General features: G+C 46.5%; 2 long non-coding RNA genes across 2 annotated transcripts; one reads left to right on the top strand and one right to left on the bottom strand.

Annotated features, from left to right (window-relative positions):
- Window positions 1-4,258: 4,258 nt before the first annotated feature.
- Window positions 4,259-6,479, bottom strand: LOC129387410 (uncharacterized). The gene is made up of 2 exons (XR_008614643.2): window positions 6,145-6,479; window positions 4,259-4,586 (listed from the first exon to the last, which is right to left on the bottom strand). It is a non-coding gene; the product is annotated as an uncharacterized lncRNA (long non-coding RNA).
- A 1,882-nt stretch (window positions 6,480-8,361) lies between these two features.
- LOC129383933 (uncharacterized) lies at window positions 8,362-15,806 on the top strand. Its single transcript, XR_011893456.1, has 3 exons — window positions 8,362-9,569; window positions 11,024-11,109; window positions 11,480-15,806. It is a non-coding gene; the product is annotated as an uncharacterized lncRNA (long non-coding RNA).
- The last annotated feature ends 9,210 nt before the right edge of the window (window positions 15,807-25,016 follow it).

Genomic DNA, 25,016 nt, shown 5'->3' with positions numbered 1-25,016 from the left:
AGTACACGTCATACTTCATCGCCATAATCTTATTGTACAGATTTTACGCGCTTTAGAGCGACCGTGTTTAAGGCCCCTTTACAGCCACGTCACACCATCTTCATAGAATTCATAATTACACTGCGAACTCATTACCACGGACATAGCGCCCTTTGGCCATACTTGACCCTTGCGCCATAAAACATCAGTCAATCAATATGATGCTTCCCAAAGGGACGAAGCCAGTGCCAAGTGCGTGCACGTTAGTGCTTGCAAATATACGTCAAGACGGCCATCCGGTTTAACCGGAGAGAAGTGAATCCGGTCTCGAAAACCGGTTATGCGGATTTTAAGAAACCGATATTGAGGATATCTTATTTGAATACTCGGTTAGCCGGATATTCGAATCTGCTAGCTTTGCCGCTCAAATTCCAAGCGCCAGCTATTTTAGTCGAAGCGCCAGTGAATTTAATTCACCTGCCACACGTTTAACCTCAGCGCCAAATAATTTAATCCAAAGATGCATTTGCGGACGTATTCTAGCATGTTCAAAACAATGACAAAATGTTATAATTTCGCACCGACCAAACATTAACTAAAGAGCTTTCTTTATGAGCGTCGTCATATGACAATAAAAATGCTTTTTTCGCGTGATACATGATCTAAATTATGTACTCTTATGGACATTACTGCCATAAACAGGTCATGTAAAAACCCCGCAGGGGCGTCTGCGTCAGCAGGCGTTTGGTGTGCTGCGACACCACGTACCCGAGCACATGGGGATTGGACCCTCCCGCGTCTAACCTTGCGCGGCTTAGCCGTGTCCGGGGAAAGCGGGATCCTGGGGGTTGAGCCGATGCCGGGTGTTCGGACCTTTAAGGCCCCCGGCGGAGGCTACACACCTCTTTGGCCTCTGGTTCACATAGATGGCACCCCCGGACTGACCCACCCGGGGGATATCGGCAATCGCCTCTTCCTGTCTCTTTCTCCTCGAATCTTCGTCTTCCTCTCTCACTTTCTGGCCTTTCCTATCTTCTTCTTTCTTCTGTTTGCTTCCTTTTTCCTTGGCGACAAGGGTTAACCTTGTGTGGCTATCCTCCCTTGGGTACACCATATTTGGTTATAGTGATGGCGTACGACTGGCGTCGGGCAGGCTTGTATACAAGCTCTGCCACGTCCCCTCGTTAGGCTACGTGATGGGCGATCGGCGCTGTTGCCGAACATACAGATTTTCCTATGGCAGCACAAGCCTCTGTAGTCTATGATCGGCGTCTGAAAAGATGCCGCACCGAAGTACCGTTCCAATTCTCCTTTCGGAGCAACGCCCCGTCTTTCTCCAAGTACAATGTAGTTAACAGTGAAATCAACATGCCTGTTAGAAAGCTCTCTCCATTCCTGGTAGCCAAATGCCTGAAAGATAAAATCGGACCGACATACAAAGCCTCCAAAATGTCTAGCGGGGACCTCTTCCTAGAACTCAATGATAAAGATCAAGCAGATAAGCTCTCTGAACTTACCAGTATTGACGACGCGACAGTGACTGTTTCAGCCCACAGAACACTTAATACAAGCAGGGGAGTAATATCTGAAGAAGACTTTATTGGCTTAAGTGATGAGGAAGTGCTGGAAGGTTTCCAGGAACAAAATGTTTCTAAAGTACAAAGAATAGTAATCCGCAGAAACGACCAAGAAATCCCCACCAAACATGTTATACTCACCTTCGGAACAAGCGTAATGCCTACTTCGCTCGATGCAGGTTATGTTAAAGTCAATGTGAGACCATATATCCCAAACCCCAGACGATGTTTCAAGTGCCAAAGGTTTGGACTTAATTCACATGCATGCTGAGGACAAACAACTTGTGCTAAATGCAGCTCAAACGAACACCAACCTGAGAATTGCACCTCTTCCCCACATTGTGTTAACTGCAAAGGAGATCATCCTGCTTACTCGCGCTCTTGCCCTTGCTGGAAAAAAAGAAAAAGAAATAATTGCGCAAACTTGAAGAAAAAATCTCGTTATTTGAAGCCAGAAAGCGACTGTCATACCTTTCGCGACGTAGTTATGCCGATGTGACGAAGGTGGGGGCTTCGTCACAGAGGCCTCAGGAGTCCTGCGAGCCCACGCACAGTGGTCCCGTAGTGACGCCTCCCGCCCCCGTGGTGGAAACAGCCAGTGCTGCTCCATCATCTTCGAAGGCCCTGCAGACACCGGTCTCGCAGGGCCCTAAGATCAAACGAACCGCAAGGCCCGAGATACGTGTTTCGGCGCCCAACTCTCGGTCCTCCAGCGCTTCAGAGAAAGTGATAGAGATCGACCCAATAACCCCGGTGTCATCGACGCCGAAGGACAAGCGCTCCCTCGAGCGCGGAAGGAGCGACAAAGTCCCAATAACCACCTTAACTAAGAAAGCGATAACCTAAAGGTTAACGCTCCTTTGTATCAGACTTCTTTCTATCTGTGTCACCTAACATCTTTCTTATCTCCTATTCACTCGCTAATGCTATTATTTTTCTTTCAATTTCATAATGGCTTTTATTATCCAGTGGAATTGCACACAACTTGTGTGACATCAGACGTGTTAAAGAACTTCTCTCCTGTGGCCCTGTGCTTATAGAAACAAACCTAGGCTAAAAACACAAAAATATTTTAAAAGGTTTCACTGTTGTACGGCGCGACCGCACTTAGGCGAACCGGCTGTCAGGTGGTGTAGCCATTGTTCTGCCAGGTGGTATAGCAGCCAGAGAAGTTCCCATTACCACTCACATAGGAGCCGTTTGTTCATCAACGTTTGTTCAGTATACATTCCGCCGCATTCACATCTTACCGTAAGATATCTAGAGTTAATTTTAAACCCGCTACCTGAACCATTTTAATAGGCGGTGATATTAATTCACATAACACGTTATGGCGCAGTAAAACTACTGACACCAGGAGTCAAAGGCTTGAAGATTTTATCCTAACAAATGACATATGCCTTTCAAACACCGGTGCGGCAACTTACTACTACCCAAGCACAGGAGCTATGAGTTGCCTAGGTCTGGCACTGTGCTCTCCATCTCTATTTGGCGATTTTCAATGGAGTGTTATTTACAACCCCTATGGTAGTGACCATATGCCTGCTATTAATAAAAGAACATCTCCTTTTCCTACCATACCATTAAGAGCCCCCGCAGGGGCGTCTACGTGAGCAGGCGTTTGGTGTGTTGCTACACCACGTACCACAGCACACGAGGGTTGGACCCTCCCGCGTGTAGCCGTGCGCGGCTTAGCCGTGTCTGGGGAAAGGGGGATCCTGGCGGTTGAGCCAATGCTGGGTCAAACACCCAGCATCGGCTCAACCGAAGCAGAACAGGCTCAAGAGCAGAACGTCGTCAAGGTACAAAGGATAAAAATAAGGCGAGATGACAAAGAAATACCAACCAGGCACATAATCATCACTTTTGGAGCTAGCAACTTACCAGACTCAATAGAAACAGCATACTGCAAACTGCGGGTAAGGCCATACATTCCTAACCCACGCCGATGCTTTGAAAACATTTCTAGCTCATTGCATTACTCCGATCCATTCCTCAGATACCAGCAACAAGCTGAGCGACTGCCTCTGGGTCGAAAAGGCAAGAGCAATGAATCCTACAACCGTCCTTTTAATATGGCGGAATTTCAGGCTGCACTACATAGTTGTAATCAATTGGCCCCTGGAACCGATCGAATAGTCTACCAGATGATTCAACACCTGCACCCTGAATCACACAAAACATTCCTCTCTCTTTTTAATGCCATATTCTCTGCCAGCTACATCCCGTCAGCCTGGAAGCAAGCAGTCATAATCCCTATTCTGAAAGAGGACCCATCTTTGGCCAGCAGCTATAGGCCTATAGACGAGAAAACCATGGCCAGGCGGCGCTACTGCGCCTCCTGACAGCGCCCCCAATGTGGAAACGTGATGCAGCGCGGTCGTGCCGTGGCACGGTCTCCGCTTTGTTTACACCGGTTCGCCCGCGCGTTTCTTCGCTGCTGGTTCTCACGGCGCTCAGTTTTCGACGGCGGCAGATCGCCTGCTTGCGCAACAGCGACGCAGAGATTGCAATGCGGTTTCAAGAAGGCTGCCGACGCGGACAGATTTTTTCGTGGCGGCAACCTCACGAAAGGGGAGCGTCTGCTTCCGCACGTGTACGGCGTTCAACAAATCGTGGACGGTGATGTGACAGTGAAAGCCAAGGGCGTGTCACAGGTGTCCAAGATCGTATACGACGTCGATTTTAAGGTATACACCAAGTTCAGAAGTTTAGCCACTTTATTTCTATATGATGCAGGCACAAAGCGGTCATGCATACTTGCAGAGATGTGGAGGGACGGTGACGATTGCCGTTAGTTTCCTCGGTAGCTGAGTGCGCGCACACGGCTGCTCTCATTTTGTGCTTCCGCCTTTTGCTGCTAAATTTCTTGGCTGGAGCATTAGTAAATTACACGTTTGTGTTCGTTCTGATTTGCGCGGAGCTGTTAGCGAACAACGGCAAGCGTTATCGATGTCTTCGCTTCGCAAAGCCTGCTTGTTTTTGTAAATTCGCATGCTTTTGGATGGCTCCCAGGGAGTGTCATCAGCACTGCGAGCACAGAAAGAACACATGTATTAGGCACAAATGAGCATGGAACGTTACTAACGAGAAAGACCATCTTCCCACCTTCAACAACGTGGCCTAGCCTATAGCTCATTATACCCTCTCAGGCTTAGGTTCAGGCAAATCACAAATTGAGCTGTTTTTGGCAAACTGTACATGCCTTTAATACATGGTGATTCGGAGATGCTAGTGCCTGTAACTTGTGATGCCTATTTCTTGCCCCAATAACGTCACTGCGTGGCACGAAGAGAACTGCATTATAAAGCTAACGCAGTAATGTGGGAAGTTGGGCGAGTTGGTGATTAATCATCATACTGTGTTGGTGAAGCAGCGCACTGACCAGTAGAAATAGGAGAGACACAAGCACAGCGAGTGTCTTGTATTCATGTGTGTGTCTGCCTTGTCCTGGTCAGTACGCTGCTTCACCAGAACACTAAAGCAGTTTCCTTCCCAGGATACACGAAATCCTAGAACACAACAGCCAAAACACACATCTGCTCAAAATTAACAATTTAAATACTACATAGGCGCATATTGCTTTGAATCATGCTGCAATAAATATTTAGTGTATATCACGCCTTATTCAATGCAGATGTTGGAGTCATTGCAACTCATCGCATTAATCAGCAAGGTGCCTTTTCACTGCTAATGAGGATTGGCTCGTACAGACTGCTACGCGAAATGAACTCAGACCACGTTAACAGGCGATTACTTTAGGACCAACTGCACGAGCGCAAGCATTAGAGATACATGCCTCACCAAAGCAAATCTAGTGCCTCGTCGGGCGAACAGCTAAAGTAAGCTTGCACCGATGGCCGGCTACTACAGGAAACGAAGGTTTTTGGCAGGAAGAGTGAATCAGCAAGAATGTGCAAGGTGGTAATTACCTTAAAGCAAGCTTGGATATTGTGAACTTAGAAAGCATGGCCAAACAACAAACATAACGCGCACGTCTCGATCGGCTGCTTTCCGATCTGCCGCTTACCGACGCACGCGACGACCGCGGCTTGCATTAAATGCTGTCTGCTATCAGACAAAAGTAGCGCGCGTCCCCTTTCGTTACCTGCACAACTAGTAAATTAAGTTGCAGCGTTTGGAAAATGGAAAGAATTCTCTGAAGCTCGTCCATGCCGATTGCGAGTGAAGGCACAGTAGAATCAAATAAATTCGGGGGTTTTAACTGCCAAAACCATGCAAAATCACTAAATCATTATGAGGCACGCTGTAATGGTTAGTCTCAGGAATACTTATTACCTCCGGGGGTTCTTTTACGTGCACAAAAATCAAAGCACGCGGTAACAAGGGCGTTCTTGCACTTCGCCCCTATCGAAATGCGGCCACTGTGGCCGGGAATCGAGCTCGCGTGGTCAAGCTCAGCGTCGCAACACGCATGCATTTACCGCTAACAAGCAGCGGATGTCAACACAATTCAACAACGCGGCATGACTAAACAAACTGTTGGGCGCTAAAAACAGGCATATCACTATTCCGTTTCATCGAGCAGCCGCGATATTGCACGCGAATACGAAAGTATGGTGCTTACTTGACTCGGCGCACTGCAATTATCCATGCTTGTCGTCTGACCTTCTCGTACCACTTCCCCGGAAATCTGTAGAATTTCACGGGCGGCGTTCGACCTTTCGTGTTTTCGAGGCTGTTATGGCAATCAACAATACAGCAGTATTGCGTGCCACCTTTCCTGGCTGATGAGGTCGCACTCGCCATCGCAAAAACAACGCGCCCGAGCCAGCACGAGCGCTCCCGCCGAACAGATCACGGGCGCGCGCTCGCGCAGCGACGACCCTCGAAACTTCCATCGGTCCGCTAGGGGAGCATTCGGCGCTGGTGCCGCGCGGGCAAACTTTAGGTTGCCTCGTCTATACGCGCCGTGCACGTAAACGTGCACGCAGACGGACGCGCCACTGGTGGCGGCCTTGCGCAGAACACGCGGGAGAGGAGCCTGGCGCGCGCCGTGGTTTGTTGTGTCGTTGATCGTGCTTCTCTGTCTTATTCACGTTTTCAGAGCAAGATAGGCAACACCATTCGCACGTGTGGGGTGGCCAAAGCTTCAGGGAATGTCGAAAAATAATTGTTGCAGGTTGGGGGACTCAAATACCGGTGAAAACGTGCCGGCGAAACGGTTCTAATCATTCCCGGCAAAGCCTCATCAGCGGAAGCAACGGTAGCAAATATGGATCGTCGCTTCGAAGGGAAATTTCTTGTTCTCATCCTTTCCGTTGTCTCGTCGGTGTTTTTTCTTTCACTTGATCATAGACGCGTGTGCAACGAAGTTCGTCTGCAGTGCAGCATGAGGTTTAAAGGCATTTCGCTAAAGTTCGGAATGCTGGTTGCCGCTTATATTGTTTTCCGCTTCTTTGCCGCGCTGCGCTAGCTAGGCAGCACGACTGCACGAGCGCATTGCGTTGTATGTTAAAGCTACTGAAGTTTGCAAGAACTGAGATTGTTGGTTTCATGCGGCACATGTTTAACTGTTGCTAGTTGCTCCATGCATAACTCTTGTTGATTCTTTTGAGCTGCGAAGTTTTCACCCGGCCTTGTTTGTAAAAGGTATAAATCACGTTGTCTTATCGGAATGATACCAAGGAAGTGCTTCTTTAACAGCTTTATTTTTTTCGCCCGAGGGCATCTTAGATATTGTTTTCGTTTTTGGAAATGTGTTTAGAAAATGGGTAGTTCAGGGCGAGAATTGCTAATAGCTGCTGTATATGGTATTTTTGTTCCATTCCTCGCTGAAAAGTTCGCGTCCCGTTTGGGAAGTCATCACACCTCGATGCTGCCTGAGTAAACTTAACACGCCGAGTGATTTGTTTGTTTCACAACGTAGTCCCTTCTTGCATGTGAGTTTTGTACTCAACTGAATTCTTTCTTATACTTACGCTGCAGACGACTAAACCGGGCCTTGCCGCCAGCGCTCATGTACTTTAACTGGCGCTGCTCTGCCTTTAAATATATCATGTGGCACCTCTCTCTAGTAATATAAAAAAGTACTGAAGAGTTAGTCAGCCTTTAGCTTTATACGTTTCCAAGCAGCTCCCTCGGGGAATTTAAAATTGCACAAACTGCACGGGGACGGTAGTTCATCGGCGTGTGCAGCAGAATTGCATCGGCGGTACAGCACTAACACGCGCTTTTATTAACGCGTGTGTTTGGTGACTTCGTTGGCTAGTGTACTTGTTTCCATCAATAAATTGGCAATTACTCTTCTTGAGGCGACTTCGACTGCAGTTATTCGGCGATGTCACATGTATTCATCGGCAGAAAAATCACAACGGCATATTCAGAGATTGTACCGTGCGGATTTGTTTATATAAGTCTGCACTAACGACGAGTGCTTAATATTCAGGTGCAGAAGCAGCATTGCGGCAAGGGTAGAATAAAAGAAAACCACCGAGAGATCGCATCACTCAACAAAATTTATCGGCTAGTCAACATGAGCTCCACGTCATGTACATGGGGTTCATGGCGTTTGTCTGCGGGACACATGCACCTTGCACGTATGTGGACCATGTTGTCCCAAACACCGGTAACATCGTGTTCATACCCGCTCGCACAGAGGTCAGCATCTTCCCTACAGCTGTCACCGCAGAAGAAGCAGCCTGGCACCCGAACAAAGGAGAAATCGCAGCCGCGAACTTCAGCCATCCTTGCTGCAAAGGGTTGTCGTTTGCTACTGCTCCCGCGTGTATTGTTGGAAGCGCCCGCTAGGTGGCTTTCAGTGGCGCCTCTATTCGCAACTTTCACGTACGGTGGCGCCGTCTTGCGGCGGCGGCCGGTACCAATCGAAAGATTATGGCTGCCGCCCGTTCGCATAGCGTGTTGCTGTTGTCTACGCTTTTCCTCTACTTTTCGTTGATGTTTTAGCGCGTTCGAAGCTCCAGCGGGATCCTGAAGGACCCTTAACGTGCTCAGAATGAGCAAACATAGAAGCAACCGCATTTGCTGTGTGCCGCAATGCAAAAATTATGCGGTAGGTGATGTGAGCCTTCACTCATTTCCAACGGCTGCGTCCATGAGGAAGAAATGGATTATTAAGCTGCGGATCGGCAAAGCCGTTACCGAAGCGATGAAGGTTTGCAGTGCGCACTTCACGCTGGAGGACTTTTTTTGGAATACGACAGGTGAGTGACGATTCCGATCACTTCAAATCGCGAATAGACGTACCTCCATAAAGACGCAGGCATAGCACCATATTATATGCAGGGAAAGAAATAATACAGAATCTTAACTCAAATATGTTGTGGGATGATTGATGTTTACGTTTTTGTCACTCGTGTCATTGCGGCTACGTTGGAGCGCAAACATTCTCCGTAAAGCCTTGTACCTGCTTCAAAATTTCTTGTTCTCGAATGCACCGCTCATTCGTTTAATTTGTGCTCAGCAACGTCGGCTTGACTTTACATCCATTTTCGAACAGAGAGATGAGTTTCTCATTTGTGCAGAGTCATGAGACATTTATCGCCGTCAGTTACTGCGACGTAAGTGCGGGTGTTCTGCTTCGAACGAGACATAGCCAGACTCGGGGAAGCCCAACGCAAGCAAAGAGAAAAGGCAGTTTCAGCACCGAAGTTCATGTACCTTTTGTTGTAGCCGCAATTGTCTTGAGTAGAATGGCTGGTTCACGAATGTTCAATTACCGGAGATGTGAGGGGCAGCAAGTTTGGTGGCATTCTGGGAGGCATATTTTTGCAATTTATTCTGGCTTCTGTGGTCTTTTCGACTGATTGCAGTTCAGAGAGACTAATGCATCCCTGTTAGTGCATATCGACAGTACATGCGTTTTTTTTTTTTTCCAAGACCCAGCTGTTTGGACACCACGTCGGAAGCGCTTAAAGAAGACAGCAATTCCGTCTAGGTGCCTTCCTGTCCGGGTGTTTGACGTTGTGGATGAAGTTTCGAAGCAAGCATCCCATGAAAGATCTTTGCGGGCATCAGCAAGATCATGGGCATGTAAGTTCATGGGCATAAGTTGAACTGAGGTTCCCCAACCCTTCTTGTCTTTGTTCTGCGTTGAACGTAAGTTGTCCTGCATGATGCCATGCTGAGGCTCAAGCATGACCTTCTTACTGCTACATCTAGTAAAGATACCCAAGCCATCTTAGGACTCAACCTTCACGGTGCATTCAACAACATAGATCATGGATCTAGCTTACGTGAATTGAATATTATTAACTGTGGTCGAAAAATGCATGAATACATCGACGAATTTCTTACCAATCGCACAGCTGTCGTTAGTCTCAATGATCAAACTTCTCCCCCAATCACCTTAGGTAGCTTTGGCATTCCTCAAGGATCCATGCTCTCGCCGTTTCTATTTAACCTAGCTATGAAGTCTATTGCTGGGACGCTGGCACAAATACCGGATCTCCAATATTCTTCATATGCAGACGACACTACCCTATGGATTAAGGGTAGCTCGGATGGCTACATTCAATATACCTTACAAGGGCCGGGTTCAAGAGCTACAAGAGCCAAATCTGAGCTGTTGCTTCTATCCGCAAATAAATGCGATATGCCCAACATTCAGATTAACATTACCGGGAAGCAAGTTCCCGTAGTAGACAAAATCTGTGTACTTGGCATGTACATTCAATCTAACCGACTCAATACGTATACACTTCAATCGGTTACTGCCAGCGTAGGCAACACCACACGGCTTATAGGAAGGGTGTACAATAAGCACGGAGGTCTCCGCAAGGCAGAATTGCCTAAACTACAGACTCGCACTTTTCTATCTCCTGCCTTGCGTCACAAAATTTACCCGGGAATATACCCTACCTCAGCCTGCAAGTTTTGTCCTGCTAGCAGAGCGGACCTTAACCACATTATGTGGCAATGCAAGAACCACTCCGCTCCCCCTAACCTTTGGAGTGTTTCAAGTAGTAGGGAGCTGTGGGAGGCTGCCATGCGCAGCTACAACCCCGAACTTCAGGAAGCTATCCTGAGGTGGGCCGAGTGGTAGAGGAAACCTACCGCGAGTAGGATAACCTCCCTTGCCTTCTTCTCGCAGCCCCTTTCCCTTTAATGATAAATGATGTTGTTTTTCTCTCTCTCTCCTGCATGAAGTAGTGGCACATAGTACCATTAGCATGCTTTTGTTGCAGAAGTATCCTTAACACAAATTAAATAAGTTCTCCTTAAGAAAGAATTTGGAAGTCTATGTACGAATCAATTAAATCTACGAGAGACGTTAAGTTGTTTACGGCAAGTGCAGACCTTGAACGTTATGAAATGTGTATAGGTATGGACACAGAGTTTGCATTTTCTATTTGCCCTCATGCTTGCTGGACTAGAAGGAACAAGCACACTTACTCAACTTCCTTTATATTGTGTTCATAACTTGACAGCACTACATGTCAAGAAAGGTGTAATTTTCAAAAAGCCTGGAATTTTTTATTTTGCAGCTGTGTGCACAACCGAAAATGGGCCGTCAAATGTGCCTTTGGGGTCATGTACAGCACAACAGCCGAACATCGAAAGTTCGGAAAATGTAAGTTCACAATTGTAAGCCTGAATATATTTCATTCTTTGATAGAGAAAACAAAATCCTAAGGTAAGCTGAGTAAACCGTGTTGAGAAATTAATTCAGTTTGAGCATAAATTAAACATGCAGTAGAAAGCTTATTCCAGCTTCATGATATGCACTTGTTGCTGTGGTACAATTGTAGTTTTTGTTAGTGTAAGTATACTTCTGTGCATTTCACATGCCATGTTATCACCCATCATTCATTTAATTCTGAACTTTATCCCAAGGAATTCCTTTATGAATGTTACTCTCTGCTTAGTGAAAGTATTTTTAGAATATTACCACATTTACTAGTGTAGTTTGGTTCATTCATTGCTGGTTTTGTTCGATTCAGGTACCAACAGAGCTTGAAAGCAACCCAGTCACCGAGCTTGACCAAGGTGCCGCTATAGCACTGCAAAGGCTTGGGACAACACTGAGTGAAGCTACAAGCCTCGAACGGTCTGCATTGGATGCACTCCTTGCCCTCAGTGATAGGCGTTGTCGATGTGTTGACATTGGCATTCAAGTCTGCACTGATTCATCACCAGCCAGAAGGAACACATTGGTTGACTTGCTCTCGACAGATGCTGCCATAAAAGCCTTCACAGGTGTAGAAACTGCGGAATTGTTAATGTACTTGTCAGAGGCCGTTGCAAAACTTGACACACTCAGCACCGAGTGTAGTGTCTTAGAGCGCGTAATACTTGTTCTCGTTCGCCTCAAAACATTTTTATCCTTTAAGTGCCTGGCGGTGTTGTTTGCAATTTCCGAAGCAACTGTACACAGGTACTTTTATGGCACTGTTCGCCCTTTGGCCGCTGTCCTCGAGGCAGCAGTTCCGTGGCCAACTGCTGAGGAGATAAAAAAAAATCAGCCGCATTGCTTTGCCGCATTCGGAGACGTCAGGGTTGTACTTGACTGTACAGAGGTGGAGGTTGAAAAATCGCACTGTGCCTCATGCCGTATACTGACATATTCCCATTATAAGGGTGTCCACACAGTGAAAGTCCTAATTGGCGTGTCCCCTGGTGCTCTCATCACGTTTGTCAGCGACACTTTTGGTGGGCGGGCTTCCGATAAGGCTTGTGTTAATGTGTCTGGTGTTCTCGACCAGTTGCAGCCTTTTGAAGATGACGTAATGGTTGACAAGGGTTTCAACATTGATGACAGATGCACCGAGCTTGGTGTTGGTGTGATTCAGCCGCCCTTCTTGAGGAAACAAACACAGTTCTCCCAAGAAGGCGCCATGAAGACTGTTCAGATTGCAAGGGCCAGGGTCCATGTAGAGAGGGCGATACAGCGTATGAAACTGTTTCGAATTTTGAAGGGTCCATTGCCATGGGAAATGTTAGCTGTGGCTGATGAAGTGTTCATCATAATTGCCGGGATGGTAAATTTGTCAGCCCCTATATTAGCTGAAAAAAGGTTCCAACTATTTAAAGCTTAGGCAGCAAATATCTTGTACAACCAAATATAACATTTATTTTTGTACAATAAAAAATACAAAAAACCAGATCATACCTTTATTTTTGTTAAGGATGAGGCAGTCACAAAAGAGCTGCTTTAGCAGTAGCTTGACTGGGCAACTGCCCCAATGTTTTTGACAACAGCTTGTATAACACCAAACTTTAAACTTGAGTAAACGATACATAGTAGGGCAGCAATAAATATTTTAATTCATGGACACACATAACTCAAGTGCAAGAAGTATGCACATGTTACATAAAACTTTCAGTAACAAACATACAAGCATACATGAGCAAAAGAAAGATCATACACAATAAAAATAACAGCTTTTCTGAAGTCAGTGTTGAGATGAATACCTCTGCGCAAGTGTCACAGTTACCGACGCACCAAACACATACATAATGTATCTCACCGATAAGTCCTCATCACATTTACATACATCCTCAACAATGGTTACACTGAGTTTGATCTCTCTCGTTGACACTAATATCTGTCCAGAGTTCTTAAATCGTCTCGCAAGTTCTCAAGTCCTAATAAGTCACGTGCGGTGTGGCGCTTACATGTCCAAGTCAGTGCAGCTCCTCCGCATTGCTCGGTGCACCACTGGCATCTCTGCTGAAGGCCGTCTCCGTAGAACAGGTCGGGCTCGTCGAGCGTTGTCGTCGGTGAGGGCGAGGTTGTCCGCATAGCATAGGACGGGACCGCTGTCCTCGGACCAAGCCTTTGCTGGTGACCACGGTGCACAGCCGCAGGCGTGTAGGATCGAACCTGGCTGGCGCAGAGCCGCCAGTGTCCTCCTCCAGCTCAACTCTTCGATCTAGCCGTCCTTGGTTCAGCACCTTCTTCGCCCAGTGCTTTATCAGACTTCTTTCTTCTCCTCTAGCGGTGTTCTGCCATTTGCCACTTCGCTCCTTGTAGGCCACTCAGCCTTCTTCCTCTTCCTTCATCTCTCTGTTCTTTTTCTTCTACTTCAACTCGTGACAGCAAGTGTTGACAAAAACAAAGCAAGCGACTTGTTGAAAAGGAACAAGGAATGGCAACTTTAGCAGAAACAACAGTCAAGGGAAGCCATGAGCGTAGTCGAGACGTCTAAGCTGACCTTGGACAATGCACAAGGCTGAAGTTACCAGTACAGTCACTTAGGTCGTCATAGGGTCGAGGGCCATGACCTTATTTCTCATAATTGGCGAGCTGCGGCAATAAATGCTCAAAGTAAACATATTGCAATCGACGCACAAGATTGTCAATAAAGTGGTCGTCTCTTTTTACGCATATCACTAGGGATTCAACTTGGCTGTAAACAATGAAATGCGCCACTTTGAGGTTCAGAAGAAACAGGCCAAGCTGCACTTGCGAAAAATATGAGTGCGTCGGCCGAAGAGAGAAGTTTTCATTATCAGAAATAATGTATGGTAGCTTCTTCTCTTTGGTGAGCTCACAAATTTTTGCATGCTTTCCCCGAACGGGGCTCTTCACTTCCAGCAGCACAGAAGGTTGTCCATTCTTAAAAACAACACCGTCTGGGCTAAAGCCCAACCATGGAATGACAGGATTAATGACAAAGCCAAGTGCTGTTACTTCATTTCCAGTCTTTCTCGTGTATTCTTCAGTGGCTGGCCTTTCACACGATTTCCCATAGCGTGTGGCATCATTACCCTTAAAGGTTTTAGTCAAGTATTTAGTGATCTTTTGATCCCATGTGCATGCTTGGTTCGGCAGAAATCTGTATAAGCTGTGGCACTTGCTGCCAGTAATCCTTAGCATCCTCTGTTGGTGCCACTTGGTGTCACTTTGGCTCACTGTGCTTGAACAGATCTCAACTGCCTCCTCCTGTGTCACGGCAGTATGCGTTAAATAAAAGCGATACACAAGAGGAGCGAGGTGTTCTTTGGCTGCTTTGTATATCTTCAGTGTGGTGGCATCTTCAAAGGTGACACCATGGAACTGAAGTTCCTCATACTTCCGCACTTCTTGGCACAAATCCATGTGCTGAAACAATACGCTGCATATAGGGCTTATCACATTCAGTTTGGCATTTTGCATGCTGTGTTCTTGAGCGCTGTCATGGGTAAATGAGCACCGCCCTTTGCTGTGCAGTGCAAGCGTGCTGTTCGGAGCAACAGCAATCATCTTGTTGCGTATTTCGTCAAGCTTCCCGCTGTCTAAATGGAGTCTTGGCGCACCTTGTACATGGCACAGATCTCTTGTCCTCCTTGGCTCATAAAGAGGCATTGATTTCAGTTTTCCCCAAGCTTGTTTTATGTCTGTTGAGGTTAGCTGTTCAAGGTTTTCGATCCCAGACCTGTGTGGCATATAAGCAATAAATTACATTGATTAAACATAAAAGAGTACTACACCATGTGACATTATAAATCAAAGCTACACCATTGCTTTCAGGAAAACATAACATCATTGAGCATTATTAGTCGTAATGTGAATGTCATAAGCTGCAAATAAACAAGCTGTAACGTCCCCAATTATTCTGAAGGCAACAGTTTGGTTAAACACGCGCAATACTTGACTTCATTTGAGTCTGAAAGGTGCACACATTTCCCTCAGATTTGTACACAGGCAACCTACTAGCCCAATTGTATGCGTAACAAAGCTCATGAACGCAAAACAGTGCATAATTGCCACCAATGACAAAAGAGAGAGTAATGAGATTAGGTGTGTAAAGATCTGATTTATAATATTGAAGACCCTCCAAGTGATCTTGGTATGTCTCCCTGCTGTCAGCAGCTGAGCCCATTTCTTACACCTTAAGTTCTTTTTTGTTCTAAGTGGAGCGCTAAGTGCTGCTGCAAATTGAAATCAGACAAAAAAAAAGAAACGTGCACAGAAAGTAAATAATCCTCACATATTTATTCTGACACATTAAGGCAATCCTTCCATGGGCAAGGGAATGGAATGTGCGCTAACAAATGATATCAAATTGCTTTCAACGAAAAGTTCTGATCACTCGTTTTCATTCTTGTGTCATCAGCGTTGCTTTTAATGTATCAAAACTTGTCAGGTGCATCCTTTTTTTCAAAATTTCCTCAGCACTTCTATGGTGTTGTATATTATGCTTCCTGGAATACATTCAAGCCTTTGCTCTAGCTGTGTTGACATGCTGACTGGCGCAGTGTTTCCATTTATCTTTGAATTTGTTGGCTGCATGAAGTGAATGTCCGTATAACCTTGAATAAAGTTTGTTTTTCTGTTTTCATTTGTTAATGAGTTTATGTCTTGAAATTTTGCTCTTTTCAAGCAACTTCAGCAAGTTAACCAGTGTGCTTGGAACAAATTTTTAAAAATTTAACTGTTTCGATGAAATGCCTTACCTGTTAACAAACAGCAACATTGCAAGCATGTGCTTACACTGTGCTGAGTTGCCGGCCTTGCAGGTACAGTGGCCCTGAAACAACAGGTATTTTGCATAATCAATCACTGCACTTGCCCAACAACTATACAATCAGGTAGTGTCTGTATTATAAAATACATTAATTTTACTTTTGCTCACTTATTTATTGCTCCTTAGTACAGTCAGACAAAATTCAGAAATTGATTGGCAGTCGACAAAAACTGTTCTTGTGCTGCCTCACTTCCAGCATATGAAGCACATATGACCACTTACACTTATTTGCTTTTTATTGACATGGTTTCCCTGACACTACAGGAACAGTTTTATCCCTCAAACCTTTGTACACGGTCGTCCACTCGTATCTAGAATATGTTCAAGGGGCCAGTGTGCCCGACAACGGCCGTGCATCGAAGCAAAGTGACACAGGAGTAAAGGGACCTGGAGCTCGTGCTTGTCGTCGACTGCCACTCCACTTCGATGCGCGGCTGCAACGTGAGCACAGGCGCGCAGGACTACACTCGTAAGGTAACAAACGTTAAATTTCTGTGCAGTGTTCGCGTAGCGAACCCTTAGCTGATTCACGGTGAATTTATTTGACAGTTTATTTTATAAAGATAACTGGAAGAATGAAGCGAGCATTGCCGCGAACCGGTAATATCGCTTGACCTGTCTAGGCAAGTCGCGGTAGGACTGACGCAGGCCGTAAAACTACCGCAAGGCTGTCGCTTGCACAGCACACATAAAGCGCAATAACTAAATTGCAAGGGTGAACGGTTATCGTATTAGCTCGAAAAAGTGGTCAGGCATGGGTTTTTGTTTACTTCTCGTGTTCAACATCTAGCTTTGTGAACACAGGCAGGGATAACCAGACAAAAACTTTTCGCACAGAAAACGCTGTTTTAAGGCTGCTTTTCACGCCGTCGATGTAAAGAACTTCGGTCGCGCAACACGAGGAAGATTTTTTTTCTCGACACGGTGGCTTATTCAAGCGGTAGAAGTAACAACTTGCAGAGAGCACCACAAAGGTTATGGTACCCGTTCAAAGCGGTCGAATTAATAGAATAGCAAAGACTAAGCACGGTGACTTACCTTTATAACGCCGTTGCTGTAAAATTGAAACCACAGCTCATGTGGTTTGCTTCGAACCTGCGAAGTTTGTATGCAGAGCCCTTCAACAATGACGGACGTCGACGTGCACGCTTTTATGCCGCAGCACACAAGATGGCCAGCGTTTAAGACTTCTTCGCCTTCAATCAAGCATCGAATCCTGCGTTCTGCTTGCCCAATGTGGGCCATTACGCAGGCTAACGACAGCGGGCGTGTAAACTGAAGATCCATTATTCGCAACTTCCACGGACGACGCGAACTAACAAGACACTGAGCAAGACGACCGCAGCACTGCACCGGCCGCTCTAGTTCTTAATCTCTGTGAGAGCCATGTTGGATTTAAGGTGGCGCCCCCTATAGGCCGTGAAAGTTGCGAATAGGCGGTGCACGAGGCGTATAGCCCTAACAAGCTGCCTATGTAAGTTTTTTGAGAAAATTACTAACTGTCGCCTGGTGCATTTTCTTGAAAGTAACCAGATACTAGATCCCTTGCAGTGTGGCTTCAGGGAGCATAGATCCACAACAGATCAACTTGTCCGTATCGAGACAAATATCCGGGATGCCTTTGTGCACAAACAGTTTTTCTTATCAGCATTTTTTAGACATGGAGAAAGCATACGATACTACTTGGCGTTTCGGAATTCTTCGTGATCTAGCTGGAATGGGCATCCGAGGCAACTTGCTAAACGTGATTCAAAGTTATTTGTGCAACCGCACATTTAATGTTCGTATTGGTAATGTCCGATCTCGTCTATTTACTCAGGAGACTGGTGTGCCACAAGGTGGAGTGCTGAGCTTTACTATATTCCTTGTAGAAATGAATTCGCACCATACTATCATACCACGTACAATGTTTTATTCCGTATACGTGGATGATATCCAAATAGGTTACAAGTCATGTAATCTTAGTATTTGTGAGCGACAAGCGCAGCTTGGCCTGAATAAGTTGCCTAAGTGGGCAGACGAGAACGGCTTTAAACTAAACCCTCAAAAAAGTACATGCATTCTTTTCTCCAATAAGAGAGGGGTAATACCGGATCCCGTTATTGATGTTAATGGAGAACGGCTATCTGTTAGTCATGAACATAAATTTCTAGGCCTCATTTTAGACTCCAAGCTAACTTTTATCCCATAGTTAAAATATTTGAAAAGGAAATGCTTGAGCACAATGAATCTACTGAAGCTCTTGTCCCGCACGTCTTGGGGAAGTGACAGAAGATGCCTCTTGAGCTTGTAGAAAAGCCTTATACGGCCACGCCTTGACTACGGAGCCATTGTGTATAACTCTGCGACGCCTAGTGCTTTGAAGATGCTCGATTCCGTCCACCACTTAGGTATCCGTCTTGTTACTGGTGCGTTCAGGACTAGCCCCGTAGAAAGCCTGTATGCTGAATCTAACGCATGGTCCCTACATCTTCAAAGAACATATTTAAGCCTCTTACGCACTCAAAGTGAAATCTAGGGGCGTCTGCGTCAGCAGGCGTTTGGTGTGTTGCGACACCACGTACCCGAGCACACGAGGGTTGGACCCTCCCGCGTGTAGCCGTGCACGGCTTAGCCGTGTCTGGGGAAAAGGGGATCCTGGGGGTTGAGCCGATGCCGGGTGTTTGGGCCTTTAAGGCCCCCCGGCTGAGGCAACACACCCCTTTGGCCTCTGCTTCACATAGACGGCACCCCCGGACTGACCCACCCGGGGGAAATCGGTAGTTGCCTTTTCCTGTCTCTCTCTCCAATCTTCGTCTTTCTCTTACTTTTCATCTTTCCTGTCTTCTCCTAGCTTCCGCTTACTTCCAATTTTCCAGGCAGCAAGGGTTAACCTTGTGTGAATAGCCAACCTAGGTTATTTCATATTTGGTTATAGTGGTAATGTACAGCTGGCGTTTGTAGGCCGTGTTTCACAGGTCCTGCAGCGACCCCTTGTAGGACTCCATGGTGGGTGGCTGGCGTTACTGCCGAAATCTCAATTATCTTTATGGCTAGCTCCTTCCCTCCACTACCTGATCGCTCCCTGAAGAGGGGCCGCACCGATGATGTTTTAGAATTTTTCTCCCGGCAAAATGAAACTTTTCCTCGCTTCCACGTAGTCCACTCCGAAACACCAAACAAACCCGTACGGACAATCTCACCATTTCTCGTGTCCAAGTCCCTGACCCAAGTTCTTGGTACAGGTAACAAAGTATCCAGAATGGCAAGCGGTGATCTCCTCTTGGAGCTCCGCAACCTGAAACAATATGAAAACCAACCCAACCTAGTATCATTTGGCGACGCCAAAGTGACAGTAACCCCGCATCGTACTATGAATACCACCCGTGGCGTAGTCTCCGATGATGATCTCTTGGAGCCGACTGAGGCTGAGCTCTTGGAGGGCTTCAGTGAGCAGAACGTCATCAACGTTAAGCGAATTAAGATGAGGAGTGACAACAAGGAAATACCGACCAAACATTTGATACTTACTTTTGGCACAAGTGTCCTGCCCGAGTCCATCGAGGCCGGGTATATCAAGCTCCGTGTACGGCCATATATCCCTAATCCCCTGCGTTGCTTCAAATGTCAGCGTTTCGGTCACAGCTCACAGAGCTGCCGAGGCCGCCAAACCTGCGCTAAATTCAGTGCTAATGAGCACACTTCTGAATCTTGTGAAAACTCTCTCCGTTGCGTAAACTGTGAAGGCGAGCACGCTGCATACTCGCGGTCGTGCCCATCTTGGAAGAAAGAGAAGGAAATAGTTACGATTAAAGTAAAAGAAAACATAAGTTTCAAAGACGCACGCAGGCGGGTATCTTTCCTGCCAAAGAACACCTTTGCCGAAGTGGCGCGTCAGGGGGCAGCGCCACAACGGTCTCCGGCGGCTGTCCGACCCACACCCAGTGAGCCGGCAGTGACGCCATCCGCCCCCCCCCCCCCCCCCCCCCCCCCCCGGCGGATGCAGCTAGTGCTGCTCCGTCAACCCAGAACGAGGGATCATCGACCCCGAAGGTGGGCGCAGCCGAGGCTGCCCCAGCCTCCGAGGCCCCTTCCAGCGCTGGCAACGGCCAGCGCAGCCAAATCCCTCTGGGAGCCCCATCGACCTCCGGGCTGGTGGGCGCCGGGGTCTTGCCCTCCAAGGCGGGACTCCCTCTAAAAACTTCTCGCTCGCAAGAGCGCTTGTCCGGCGTCTCACACGAGGCAATGGACACTACACCTGTCCTCAAGGCGCACCAAGCGCCTAAGGAGCGCCGACACTCGCTCGAACGCTCCAGAAAGAACAAAACCCCTATTACAGGGCCTCGAAAGGGCTCTGTAATCTAAGGCATCACTTCCGTTTCTGTACACACAGCACTAATTTACATTAAATATCGATACACAAATCATACAATGGAATGTCAGAGGTCTCTTGAGAAACCTTGATGATATACAAGAACTCATCCACCAACACAATCCAAAAGTGCTGTGTTTACAGGAAACACACCTAAAATCAAAACACACCAACTTTCTCCGACAGTATATAACCTTTCGTAGAGATCGCGATGATGGTGTCGCATCATCGGGCGGTGTTGCCATTGTCATCCATAAAAGCATTGCGTGTCAGCATTTACAGCTACAAACGCCTCTTGAAGCAGTGGCGGTTCGAGTTGTTCTGCTAAACAAACTTATCACTGTTTGCTCACTCTATATACCCCCACATTATAAACTAAGGAAACATGAATTTCAGTCCTTTATAGATGAATTGCCAGAACCCTATGTTGTTCTTGGCGATTTCAATGCACATAACTACCTGTGGGGCGACCCTCGCATAGATGCGCGAGGACGTCTTGTCGAACAGTTCCTCTTTTCTTCTGGTGCGTGTCTGTTGAATAAGAAGGAACACACATATTACTCCCTTGCAAACAGAACCTATTCTTCCATAGATCTTAGCATAGTCTCCCCGTCTGTACTGCCTGAACTCGAATGGGAAGTTACCAACAACCCTTACGGTAGCGACCACTTCCCTATACTGCTAAGATCACATAAAGAAAACGAATATCCACCACACGCTCCTAGGTGGAAGATTGAGACAGCTGATTGGGAAAAATTTCGATCTCTAACTAGTATCTCATGGCCTGACCTGTCTTCGTTAGGAATTGACGCCGCAGTCGAATTTTTTACAGCATTCATAATAGATGTCGCAGCTAAATACATATCAGAAGTAAAAGGCTTGGCCTGCAAACGGCGTGTCCCATGGTGGAACGACGATTGTAGGATGGCTCGTAAAAAACAGAACAGGGCGTGGGGGTTGCTACGCGCTTCTCCCACTGCAGAGAATCTAGTCAACTTTAAAAAGTAAAATCCGAAGGTAGGCGTGCCCGCCGACAGGCCAGACGAGAAAGTTGGCAGAAGTTTCTATCCCGCATCAACTCGTTTACTGATGAGGCCAGAGCCTGGAACAGGGTGAATAGGATAAGAGGGCGACAAGCATATTCACTCCCCTTGGTAAACACACAAGGCGATACCCTACAAGATCAGGCGAACTCACTTGGGGAGCACTTTGAGCGCGTGTCGAGCTCAATCAACTATTCCCAATCCTTTTTAAAACTTAAAGAAATAGAAGAACGTAAGCCAATCTTACGAAAATCTAGGCAAAGTGGACCGTATGACCAGCCTTTCAGTATTGCCGAGTTGAGAGCTGCCTTGAACACATGCAAAAGCACTGCACCGGGACCTGACAGAGTCATGTATGACATGATCAGAAACTTACATACTGACACTCAATTTACACTACTTACACTTCTCAGCACTCTGTGGGCTGCGGGATACCTCCCATCTGCATGGAAAGAGGCGATTGTGGTTCCTGTCCTGAAGCAGGGAAAAGATCCCTCCTTGGCAGCAAGTTATGGTCCGATAGCTCTCACGAATTGTCTGTGTAAGCTCTTCGAAAAAATGATTAATCAGAGACTCACACCTTTCCTTGAATTCAACAATATACTCGATCCCTATCAGTGTGGCTTCAGACAAGGGCGGTCAACAACAGATCATCTTGTGCGCATTGAAGGATATATTCGCGATGCCTTTGTACACAAACAGTATTTCCTCTCCATATTCCTCGATATCGAGAGGGCATATGATACAACATGGCGCTACGGGATCTTGCGAGATTTGTCGGGAATGGGCATCTGTGGAAATATGTTGAAAATAATTGAAAGCTATTTGTCCAATCGTACCTTCCGTGTAAAAGTCGGCAATGCACTGTCACGTCCCTTTACCCAGGAAACTGGTGTACCCCAGGGAGGAGTACTCAGCTGCACTCTCTTTATCGTTAAGATGAACACACTACGTGCTTCGCTACCACCTGCCATTTTCTACTCCGTATACGTAGACGATATACAAATAGGCTTCAAATCCTGCAACCTCACAGTATGCGAAAGACAGGTACAGCAGGGCTTAAAGAAAGTGTCCAAATGGGCAGACCAAACCGGATTTAAGGTCAACCCCCACAAAAGTTCTTGTGTTCTCTATACAAGAAAGAGAGGCCTGGTCCCAGATCCTTTTGTAGAACTGGGCGGACAACAAATTCCTGTCAACAAAGAACACAAATTCCTTGGTGTTATATCCTTGACTCCAGGCTCACTTTCATTCCTCACATAAAACATCTTAAAGAAAAATGTCTAAAAACCATGAACTTACTTAAAGTTCTACCCCACACTACATGGGGTAGCGACAGGAGGTGCCTGTTGAATCTTTACAAGGGCCTAGTTCGATCACGGTTAGATTATGGTGCCGTAGCATATCACTCTGCCGCACCGAGTGCGCTTAAGACGTTAGACCCCGTTCACCATCTGGGTATCCGTCTGGCCACTGGCGCATTTAGGACAAGCCCTGTTGAAAGCCTATATGTAGAGTCAGATGAGTGGCCACTCCATCTTCAGAGAACAAACATCAGCTTAACATATTTTCTCAAGGTTCGCTCTAATAAGGAACATCCGTGTTTCACAACCGCTAACGACTTGACGTGTGAAACACTTTTTCATAACCGACCCTCTATGAGACTTCCATTCTCACTGCGTGCAAGAGAACTTAGCACGGAAATGGATGTCCCAGTTCTGGAACAACGCCTAATGCCTCCAGCAAAGCTAGTACCGCCCTGGGAGTGGCAGCTGATAGAGTGTGACACATCCTTTGTAGAGGTCACTAAACATGCCCCAGAGACACATATCCAAATGCATTTCTTGGAGCTCCAGTACAAGTACTCGTGCACAGAATTTTACACAGACGCTTCTAAGTCGCATGCCGGGGTCCCCTACGCAGCCATTGGTCCATCCTTCTCGGAATCCGGTGTACTGCACCCTGAAACAAGTATATTTACGGCTGAGGCCCATGCACTATTATCGGCTGTGAAACATATCAGAAAATCTAATATTCAAAAAAAAATTTTATTTACAGACTCCCTAAGCGTCGTGAAAGCCTTGACGTCACACTGTAAACACAGAAACCCCGTAATTACTGATCTCTATTCTGTTCTCTGTAGAGCGTATATGTCTAACCAGCATGTCATTATATGCTGGGTGCCTGGACATAGGGGCATCGAGGGTAACGTTCTAGCAGACCAGATGGCCACTTCGATTTCATTGCATACAGTTAATCCTGCTGCTTCGGTCCCTGTCACAGACCTGAAGCCTTTTTTAAGAAGGAAACTGCGAAATCACTGGCAACGTAAGTGGGACGCAGAAGTAAATAACAAACTGCACGTGATAAAGCCACAATTAGGGTCCTGGCCCTCCGTAACAAAATCACGGCGAACAGATGTCCTATTCTGTCGCCTCAGAATAGGACACACATTTGGCACACATAACTTTTTACTCACTGAAAATGATCCTCCAACCTGCGGTAGATGCGGGGAGAGGCTGACCGTCCTGCACGTCCTCCTGGAGTGTCGGGCAGCCGAATCTGAGAGAAAGAAACATTTTCCACTAGCATACCGGCAGCAGATCCCCCTTCATCCTGCAATGTTACTCGGCCCAGAACCGCTATTTGACACCAATGCAGTCCTAAGTTTTCTGAAAGATGTTGTGTTGCATGTTGTTAGCCCCACATGTTCGTAGCGTCTCCTCTCTTCGGAGGATGGCGCTGTGATAGTTCTTTTGTATAGCACGTGCCTCTAGGCCCTTGTGTTTCAAGGGCTCCGGTGAGGCAACAGTGCTCCAGGTATTTTTACCATCCCATATATTTTCTATTCTGCGTCATTCTTTTACGATGGATTTTATTGTTCATAGCATACGTCATTAGTCATCGCCATAATATTATAGCAAGTAGATTTTACGCACTTTACAGCGACTATTTTTAGGCCACTTTACAGCTAAATCACATCTTCCATAATACATCGTCAACTTTACCACTTGTCATGGCGCTCTTTGGCCAAACCTGGCCCTTGCGCCACAAAACACTACACATCATCATCAAAGTGAAATCAGATTTCCATTATCCATGCCATTCAGTTATTTATGACCTGTCTACGGCTAGGCTTTTCCGTACCCGCCCAGGCACTAGACCTCCTCTGTCCCTTCGGTTCGAAGCATTGTCCGAAGAAACAGGTGCGCCGATTTCAGAGAATGTCATAATGGCAACTACGCGGCTTCCACCACCGTGGGAGTGGCAGACTATCGAATGTGACGTCTCGTTTGCAGAAATATCAAAACGAGCACCTGAGGCACACATACGGTCACATTTCCTTGAGCTTCAGGAGAAATATTCTTCTGCTGAATTTTACACAGATCCCTCTAAGTCTTCTTCTGGTGTTGCTTACGCAGCACTAGGACCAGCATTCTTAATATACGGTACATTGAACCCACATACATGTATCTTTACAGCGGAAGCATATGCAATACTCTCTGCAAAGAAGCACATCAGGCAAACGAATCTTACTAGGGCTATAGTGTTCACGGACTCATTGAGTGTAGTGCGAGCCCTTATGAATTTTACGTAAACATAAAAACACTGTCTTTAATGAACTGTATACATT

This window comes from Dermacentor andersoni, chromosome 3 (genome assembly GCF_023375885.2).
Source record: "Dermacentor andersoni chromosome 3, qqDerAnde1_hic_scaffold, whole genome shotgun sequence".
Classification (NCBI taxonomy): Eukaryota; Metazoa; Arthropoda; class Arachnida; order Ixodida; family Ixodidae; genus Dermacentor; species Dermacentor andersoni.
Note: the sequence above shows the minus strand (reverse complement) of the source record. Positions and strands in the feature narration are given on the sequence as shown.